The sequence below is a fragment of the Rhinopithecus bieti genome, unplaced genomic scaffold, assembly GCF_001698545.2.
Source record: "Rhinopithecus bieti isolate Rb0 unplaced genomic scaffold, ASM169854v2 scaffold_15769, whole genome shotgun sequence".
Lineage (NCBI taxonomy): Eukaryota > Metazoa > Chordata > Mammalia > Primates > Cercopithecidae > Rhinopithecus > Rhinopithecus bieti.
Genome location: NW_016809129.1, coordinates 260,839 through 271,026, shown reverse-complemented (window position 1 = coordinate 271,026; position 10,188 = coordinate 260,839).

Genomic DNA, 10,188 nt, shown 5'->3' with positions numbered 1-10,188 from the left:
TTTTTTTTTTTTTTTTTTTTTTTTTTTTTTTTTGAGGCGGAGTCTCCCTCTGTCACCCAGGCTGGGATACAGTGGCCGGATCTCAGCTCACTGCAAGCTCCGCCTCCCAGGTTTATGCCATTCTCCTGCCTCAGCCTCCCGAGTAGCTGGGACTACAGGCGCCCGCCACCTCGCCCGGCTAGTTTTTTGTATTTTTTAGTAGAGAACGGGTTTCACCGTGTTCGCCAGGACGGTCTCGATCTCCTGACCTCGTGATCCGCCAGTCTCGGCCTCCCAAAGTGCTGGGATTACAGGCTTGAGCCACCGCACCCGGCCTGATTTCAGTTTTATAAGGTAGGTGCCTTCAAGTTCTTGTCAGCTTTGCACAATCAAGACCTCATACCACCTATTGTTAACTGACAAAAGGCACTATTTGTGAAGATCTGTCTGAAGCAGGTACAGGCAGAAAAACAAGGCCAAAGCTGAGAGTAGAAGAAAATCACAATTCAACATTAAAGTGCTGGGGCATTTGAGGAACCAAAGTCTTTGTTGACACATTGCTTTAATACTTATCTTGGATATTCTGCTCTCAGATATGTTCTGGGAACCTCAGGAGTATTTGACCAGCCTGGTCCATGCTTGGTCATCAATTCTGGATAAAATGTATCTACTCATAATCTGATCATTTAATGGTTCTTGGATATTGTATCTTTTTTGTTAAGTGGGTCTGTTTTTCCTGAGTTTCTTTAATTTTGATATCAGTTTTCACAGACAAAAAGCTTCTCCGATTTTCTAGGAGCTGACTTACTTTTAATGGATTAATTTATATTTATGGAATAAAGTAGACAATTGAATTTATTCTTTGACACTGTCAATTTTTTTTTTCATAATATAAATTGCCCTCCAGCCTAGACAAAACAGCTGATGCCAATCTTGACTTATCTATCTCGGGATTAAAGTGACTGCAGTAGTGGTGGTAAAGCAGACAGAAGTTTCATCTAGTTCTTTTTTCCTGTTTTGAGTACTAAATTTTTGAAGGTTTTAGTTATTTTCATTGCCATATATAATAAATTCTGCGGAGTAACGAGTTCTGGCCATTGGAGAACATCGTTTTACATCCTTAGTTACTGTACATTAATCTCTTGTGGACTCAGTCAACTTTAAACTCTAGTTCACAGGGATTGTTGGGGAAGGCAGCTAAGAAGGTGAGCCTAGAAAAATCCTTTGACCTCTCAGTAAATAGCTCTGGAGAACTGACTTACTGATAGAGAAAGAAGGGACACTCACTTGTCCTCAGAATCCATTCCTCTTTTGCCCAGTGGTGTATTCCCTGTGTCTCGTACAGGGCTTGGAAAACAATGTATTTTCAAATAGTGTGTTTGTTTGAATAAATGAGATGAATGGTATTAACTGCCCTCTGCCTTTTTAAAAGCAGCAAAATGGTGACCACCATTGATTTGTGAATCTCCAGATCTCATCACTCCTAAGTTCTCTGACCTGTTTCTAGCAGAGAAAATGATTTGCTTGCTCATCATTTTTGGGAGTGCTCTCCTCTTGCCATGCCAGGCATATTCCTCTTCGCAATCAGTCAGAGATCACATGAGGAGCTATTCTTGGATTTTGAAGCCATCAGCCCTTGCCAAGGTGTGTGGAACGCTTGCAAAATTATATAACTCTCTGCGTGCATCCACCTTTCTGTTGAAATGTTCCCTTTGTCTTACTCTCTTTAAGGACAGATATTTATGGCTGGCCCTGAACACAAAAAGTAAAATGAATCATTGAGGATTAAAGAATCTCTCTAGTTTACAGACTTTCTCTTCTCTGTTTCCTATTCTTATCTTTTTTGTTTTGTTGTTCTTTTGTACTTCACTTAAGTTCTCTTCATTCTTCACTCTTAAGTAACTCAGACGTCTCCACTTTTTTGAGATGCTCTGTCACCCAGGCTGGAGTGCAGTGGCACAATCTTGGCTCACTGCAACCACTGCCTGTGGGGTTCAAGCAATTCTCCTGCCTTAGCCTCCCGACTAGCTGAGACTATAGGCGTGTACCACCATGCCAGGTTAATTTTTTGTATTTTTAGTAGAGATGGGGTTTCACCATGCTGGCCAGGCTGGTTTTGAACTCCTGACCTCGTGCTCAGCCTGCCTTGACCTCCCAAAGTGCTAGGATTACAGGCATGAGCCACCGCGCCTGGCCTGGTGTCCCCACTTTTTAGTCTCTGTTTCTAAAGCCAGCCTCCCTCTCCAGTCTACTTCAGATCAGTTGCCTTGCAATAAGAACCATCAAGGAAGACAGTGCCTTTAGAAGACTTCTGACATTGTATTGATAGCCATTTCATTCCATTCTTATTTCCACACATCAAACTAAATAAGAAACAACTATTATTCCCCTATCATCCTAGTGCACCTTAGCTCAAAGGCATCACAGAACCTACATTTGCTAAAAGCTTCTAACCTGAGGCTTGCCAATGCTGGTCTCTGGGGTCACTCAGGTGATGCAAAACCCAGTCAGTCAGGATGGGATTGAGGAGATTTTTCTCCACTGAAGTCAACCCAGGTGGTCAACTGCCGATTTAGGTTGGATTTGGAGTGGAAGGTCTTCACAGAATGGAGTACCCTAACAAGCTAAGGATATTAGAATTAATCGAAAAGGGGAAAATAAATAATTACTGCTTCCTTTCCCTTCTTGTGTCTATGTTTGATGTCTTTCAAAATTTTTGGAAAATTCTGTTATTATTTCTTCACATATTTCTCTAGACAAAGAGCTTGGCATATTCATAGAACAGAAGGGCTGTAAGAGTCACTGGTACAAAATAAGCAAGGGAAGAGTGATGAGATGAGATTGGAGAGTAGGTGTGGACCAGGTTATACAGGTCCTGGTAGGTTAATAGCAAATATTCCAATGTTATTTGTCCTTTTTATTGTGGAAATTTTCAAATGTATATCAAAATAGACTTATACAACTATTTCCGATATATACATCACCAGTTCGAGTTACCCTTTTCCTTTTTGCCTCTATTTACTCTCCTCCAACACACTAGGACATTTAATAGCAAAATAAAGACAGTCTTATTTGTTTTTTTTTTTTTTGAGACGGAGTCTCGCTCTGTCGCCCAGGCTGGAGTGCAGTGGCTGGATCTCAGCTCACTGCAAGCTCCGCCTCCCGGGTTCACGCCATTCTCCTGCCTCAGCCTCCCGAGTAGCTGGGACTACAGGCGCCCACCACCTCGCCCGGCTAGATTTTGTATTTTTTGGTAGAGACGGGGTTTCACCGTGTTAGCCAGGATGGTCTCGATCTCCTGACCTCATGATCCGCCCGTCTCGGCCTCCCAAAGTGCTGGGATTACAGGCTTGAGCCACCGCGCCCGGCCGACAGTCTTATTTGTAAACATATCAGTATCATTGAAAATAGGAATTCTTTTTATTTATTTATTTATTTATTTTTGAGATGGAGTCTCACTCTGTTGCCCAGGCTGGAGTGCAGTGGCACCATCTTCCGTCTCATGGTAAACCCCACCTCCCGGGTTCAAGTGAGTCTCCTGCCTCAGCCTCCTGAGTAGCTGGGATTACAGGCATACACCACCACACCCAGCTAATTTTTGTATTTTCAGCAGAGATGGGGTTTCACCATGTTGCCCAGGCTGATCTTGAACTCCTGAGTTCAAGCGATCCGCCCGCCTTGGCCTCCCGAAGTGCTGGCATTACAGACATGAGCCACTGTGCCGGGCCAGGAATTCTTAACACAACCACAATTCCATTATTACACTTAGTGTTAATATTGTTAAAATGTTAACAATAAATTTAAAATATCATCAAGTATTGTCAGTGTTCAAATTTTCCCCATTGTCTCATAATTTATTTTCAGTGTGTTTTAGTTTTGGATCACATTCGAAATAAGCTTCATACAACATTGCTGCTGGTTACTGTCTCTCAAATCTTTTTAATCTATGGGGCTTCTTTCCATCACTTTTTCCCCTCTCTTGCAATTTGTGTTGTAGCAACTGAATTTTGCTGATGGCATCTATATGGTGTCATTTTATGTATTTCTATAATTTCAGTGAATTGATAGTTAGATTTAGGATCTTGAGATTTGGAATAATAATATAATTATTATTATTATTTTGTCAATCATATTTGATAGATTTTTTGCACTTCTATAGAAAGGTATATCTTGCCTGGTTAGTTTTCTTATTTGTGATTTTAGAAGCCCTTATTAATAATAATCTAAATCCATTAATTCATTACAGTTTATAAAAGAATAATAGAATATTCCATCATTTCTGTTTTATTAGCTGAAATATTTCCATACAGAGAAACCTATCCTCAGTAATCATTTAGTTACCTTAAATTATCATTTATATAGAAAAAGCAGGATAAAATTTGATTTTTTTCCCTTTACTTACTCATTTTCAAAATAATGACTTTGTTGCATATTATCCTCCAAAGCTGGCCATTGAGTTAGATTGTTTGTTTGAATATTATTATAAGCCATAGGTTTAATACATGCGATGTGACTGTATTTATTGTTCTTATAGATGCTCTACTTGTCTAACTTCAGGGCAGTGGGAATCTCTTCAAGCTGGCCAGTGAGTCCTTTGGGCATGATCTTGGCATTCCTTCTTTTCTGATTCAACAAGATAGTTCAAGTTTATTTTGTAAATTTCTTGCTCCAGCTTTGGAATCAGTCCTTTCTCCAGGAGCCCCACTTTCCATATAGTGGAAAATAATCTTTAGAGACCACAACCTGCGTACAAAAGTACTCATTACTATTAGATTGGTCATTAGTTATAGGCCTTTCCTGAGGACAGAGGTAAGGAACACTTGAAATAATTTGTGTTTTAGGATAAAATTCATCATGAGTTCACACCAATATTTTCAATTAGTATTCAGGAAGACAGAACTTTACTTTTACTTAATTAACCTTATGTTTGTAGCTACTTTCTTTCATGCTGAAATTCCTATTTGTCGATGACACAAACACACTCAATGGTCTTAGAATGACAATATCACCACTACCACCACATTACAGAGAACAGTTAATGTGTTTTTTCAAAGGTTTTGTCTTTAGACAAATTGTCATTAAGGATGTTCAGAAAAGATTATTGTGTCTGAAAATTACTTTTACCTATTCATATAACTAATATAGAATGTTTATGTATGTATAAAACATCTAAAGCATTCACTGACTTGGCTGGCGGCTCATGCCTGTAATCCCAGCACTTTGGGAGGTCGAAGTGGGTGGATCATGAGGTCAAGATTGAGACCATCCTGGCCAACATGGTGAAACCCCGTCTCTACCAAAAATACAAAAATTAGCTGGGCATGGTGGTACATGCTTGTCGTCCCAGCTGCTAGGGAGGCTGAGGCAGGAGAATTGCTTGAACCTGGAAGGCGGAGGTTGCAGTGAGAGATCGCGCCAGTGCACTCTAGCCTGGCAACAGAGCGAGACTCCGACTCAAAAAAACAAAAAACAACAAACAAACAAACAAACAAAAAAAGGAATTAACTATAGTTCCCAATTCAAATTTATAAAATAAACTGTATTTAAAGAAAACCAGCTCCTCTCACTCTTTTTTCCACTCCATATTCCCTCTTAGACTATTTGTAAGTGGTTAAAATGTTTTGTGATTTATCATTCCATTGATTTTTAAAATACAACTAGACAGAAACATATATTCTGTTTTCAGATAATGGTAGCATATTGTAGAAGTTTTCATTACTTTGTTTTACTACATAATATATCGTGCGTAATTAATAGATTTATAGAGATATGGCTTATTCTTTTTTCACATCTTCAGAGTATTCCATTGTGTAAGCACACATTATTTAATCAATTTAGTCCCCTCTTGATGGACATTTGACTTCTTTCTAGTGTTTTAATATTATAAATAATGATTCAATTAAGAATCTTGGAGAAGACCTAAGATGGTCGACTAGATGCAGCCAGGAAGAGCATCTCCCATAGAGGGACTATCAGCACACTCTGAGCAGATCTTTGAAGGGAAGACATTAAGAGTGGAAGGAAGGAAGACGCAGACACTGGGCTAAAGGGGCAGGAAGCTGGGAACCTTACCCAGGGCAGTCAAACACTAAGACTCGCTCCTGGCCCTCAGCACTTCCTGGGGGAAGACATAAGTTAAGTAGGTAAGGAGTGGCCCACTCTTGCCATGGACCTCCAGCTGCAGGAGACTCTATGACCCCCACAGAAACTTGAGCTGATAGGAGAGCTACTTGGAGAAGTGGCAGGGACAGTACTCCAGCCTGTGCAGTGCCAACGGGGGTTCGCATAGGAAGAGAGGCAGTGGAGCACGGCCAGGGGCACTCATCCCCAAGACTCGCTACACTCCCCTAGGTGGCTTTGGCATTTGTTGCCTGTCACACCTGGACAGAGTGGCACGGTTTTGCCCGTGGGATGGGGCTAGTCTGATTGTGCACTCCCTTGCCTCCCAGTCTCTCCCAAAGTCCCTTCCTGGCCATGCCCATTTATAGGACAGCCTTGGATGCCCAACTAGGGTGCCTCCTGGTGGCAACTGCCATAGCTACTTCACTGGCAGACTCCACTTAACAATCAGGGAGCTTCAGCAGATGGGCCCTGTTGGTGCACACCCACCTACAACCTCCCCCCACCCCTTTGCCAGTGTGCACATGCACACAGACTTCGCAGCTCAGTTGTCACTGGCATGTGTGTGTGGACCTCACTGCTGCTGCCCCACTCCCTCTGGCATGTGTGGATACTGCCTCATTGCAGCCACCTTTGTGAGCACTCATGAAAGGATGCTGCTGAGCATGGTGGCTCACGCCTGTAATCCCAGCACTTTGGGAGGCCGAGACGGGCGGATCACGAGGTCAGAGATCTAGACCATCCTGGCTAACACAGTGAAACCCCGTCTCTACTAAAAATACAAAAAATTAGCCAGGCGTGGCGGCAGGTGCCTGTAGTCTCAGCTACTCAGGAGGCTGAGGCAGGAGAATGGCGTGAACCCAGGAGGCAGAGCTTGCAGTGAGCCAAGATCACACCACAGTAACTCCAGCCTGGGCAACAGAGCAAGACTCCGTCTCAAAAAAAAAAAAAAGAAAGAAAGAAAGAAAGAAAGGATGCTATCTCCTGACCCCTGTGAGCACATGTGTACTCCGTCATGCTGATGCTGCTGGCAGTGCATGCATACTCTGCTACCACCACCCTGATGGTGTGCTTTTGTTGGCACCCCCCATCAGAGTGCTGTCAGCAGACCAGAGCACTTCAGCCCCTTCTGCAGAGGGGTGCTTAACCTCAAGTGGACAGAGAACAAAGCTGTGGGCCTGTTACCAGCCCCCAAGGGTTAGAAAATGCAGCCCACAGTTGCTGAGCTGAGTGTTGGCCATCTGAAATCATCCAGAAATGAAGTCAGCTGACTGAACTCAACTTATACCACAGTCAAAACTTCAAGGTCTTCAGAGAATATAAAAGCAAAAAGCTCCATCCAAAGTTTAGCAACTTTAAAGGTTAAAGGAACATCAGCCTGCATAGATGAGAAAGAACCAGCACAAGAACTCTAGCAACTCAAAAAGTCAGAGTGTCTTCTTATCTCCAAATGATTACACTGGCTTCCTAGCTATGGTTCTTAACCTGACTGCCATGGCTGAAATGACAGACGTAGAATTCATAATCTGGATAGCAGTGAAGATCATCTAATTTCAGGAAACGGTTGAAACCCAACCCAAGAAATCTAAGGAATCCAATAAAACAACACAAGAATTGAAAGACGCAATAGCTATTTTAAGAAAGAAACGAACCGATCTGATAGAACTGAAAAACTCACTGTAAGAATGTCATAATACAATCATAAGTATTAACAACAGAATAGACCAAGCTAAGGAAAAAATCTTACAGCTTGAAGACTGGTTCTTCTAGTCAACTTAGTCAGACAAAAATAAAGAAAGAAGAACAAAAAGGAATAAACAGAACCTCCAAAAAATATGGGATGTAAACAGACCAAGGCTATGACTCATTGGTGTCCTTGAAAGAGAGGGAAAGACAGCAAACAACTTGGAAAACATATTTGAACATATTGTCCACAACATTTACACAAAAGTCCCCAACCTCACTAGAGAGGTTGACATTCAAATTCAGGAAATTCAGAGAATCCCTGTGAGATACTATACAAGATGACCATCCCCAAGACACATAGTCATTAGATTCTCCAAGGTCAATGCAAAAGAAAAAATATTAAAGGCAGCTAGAGAGAAGGGGCAGGTCACCTGCAAAGGGAACCCCATCCAGCTAACAGTGGACCTTTTAGCAGAAACCCCACAAGGCAGAAGAGATTGGAGGCCTATATGCAGCATTCTTAAAGAAAAGAAATTCCAACCAATAATTTTATATCCAGTCAAACTAAGCTTTGTAAGTGAAAGAGAAACAAAATCCTTTTCAGAAAAGCAAATGCTAAGGGAATTCATTACCACCAGACTTGCCTTACAAGAGGACCCTAAAGGAATGCTAAACATGGAAACAAAAGACTGTTACTGGCCGCCACAAAAACACACTTACGTACATAGACCATTGACCCTATAAAGCAACCACACAATCAAGCCTGCATAACAACTAGCTAACAACAGGATCATATGATCAAATCTTCTCATATCAATATTAACCTTGAATGTAAACAAGCTAAACACTCCACTTACAAAAACACAGAATGGCAAGTTGGGTAAAGAAGCAAGACCTATCTGTACACTGTCTTCAAGAGATCCATCTTGCATGCAGTGACACCCATAGGCTCAAAGTAAACAGATGTAAAAGAATCTACCAAGCAAATGGAAAATGAAAAAGATCAGGCTTTGCTTTTCTAATTTCAGACAAAACAGACTTCAAACCAATAATCGAAAAAGATCCAGAGAGGGGCATTGCATAATGATAAAGAGTTCAATTTAACAAAAGACTTAACTATTCTAAATATGTATGCACCAACACAGGAGGACCCAGGGAGACTTCAACACCCCACTGACAGAATTAGGCAGATGGTCAAAGCAGAAAACTAACAAAGATATTCAGGACCTAAACATGATACTTTACCAGATGGGCCTAATGGGCATCTACAGAATATTCCACCCAGCAGCAACTGAATATACATTCTTCTCATCTGCACATGGCACATACTCTAAAATTAAATATATGCTTAGCCATAAAACAATTCTTGACAAATTCAAAGAAACCAAAATCATATCAACCACACTCTTGAACCACAGGACAATAAAAATAAGAATCAATATTAAGAGGGCCTCTTAGAACTAAACTATTTTTTTTTTTGAGACGGGGTCTCGCTCTGTCGCCCAGGCTGGAGTGCAGTGGCGCGATCTCGGCTCACTGCAAGCTCCGCCTCCCGGGTTCCCGCCATTCTCCCGCCTCAGCCTCCGAGTAGCTGGGACTACAGGCGCCCGCCACCGCGCCCGGCTAGTTTTTTGTATTTTAGTAGAGACGGGGTTTCACAGTGTTAGCCAGGAGGGTCTCGATCTCCTGACCTCGTGATCCTCCCGCCTCGGTCTCCCAAAGTGCTGGGATTACAGGCTTGAGCCACTGCGCCCGGCAGAACTAAACTATTATATGGAGATTAAACAACCTACTCCTGAATGACTGTTGGATAAACAATGAAATCAAGGCAGAAATCAAGAAATTCTTTAAAACTAATGAAAACAAAGATACAACATACCAGAGTCTCTGGAACACAGCTAAAGCAGTGCAAAAAGGGAAGTTTACAGTGCTAAATCCCCACATCAAAAAGTTAGAAAGATCTCAAACTGACAACCTAGCATCACACCTAGAAGAACTAGAAAAATAAGAGCAAATCAACCTCAAAGCTAGCAGACAACCAAATACCCAAAATCTGAGCTGAAATGAATCAAACCGAGATGCGAAAAACCACACAAGGCCAGGCATAGTGGTTCACGTCTGTAACCCCAGCACTTTGTGAGGCAGAGGTGGGTGGATAACTTGAGCCCAGAAGTTTAAGACCTGTCTGGGTAACATGAAGAAACTCTGTTTCGACTAAAAATATAAAAATTACCTGAGTGTGGTGGCACATGTCTACAGTCCCAGCTATTCAGGAGGGTGAGATGGGAAGATCGCTTGAGGCCAGGAGGTGGAGGATGCAGTGAGCCAAGATCATGCCACTGCACTGTAGCCTGGGTGACAGAGTGAGACCCTGTCTCAAAAAAAAAAAAAAAAAAAAAAAAA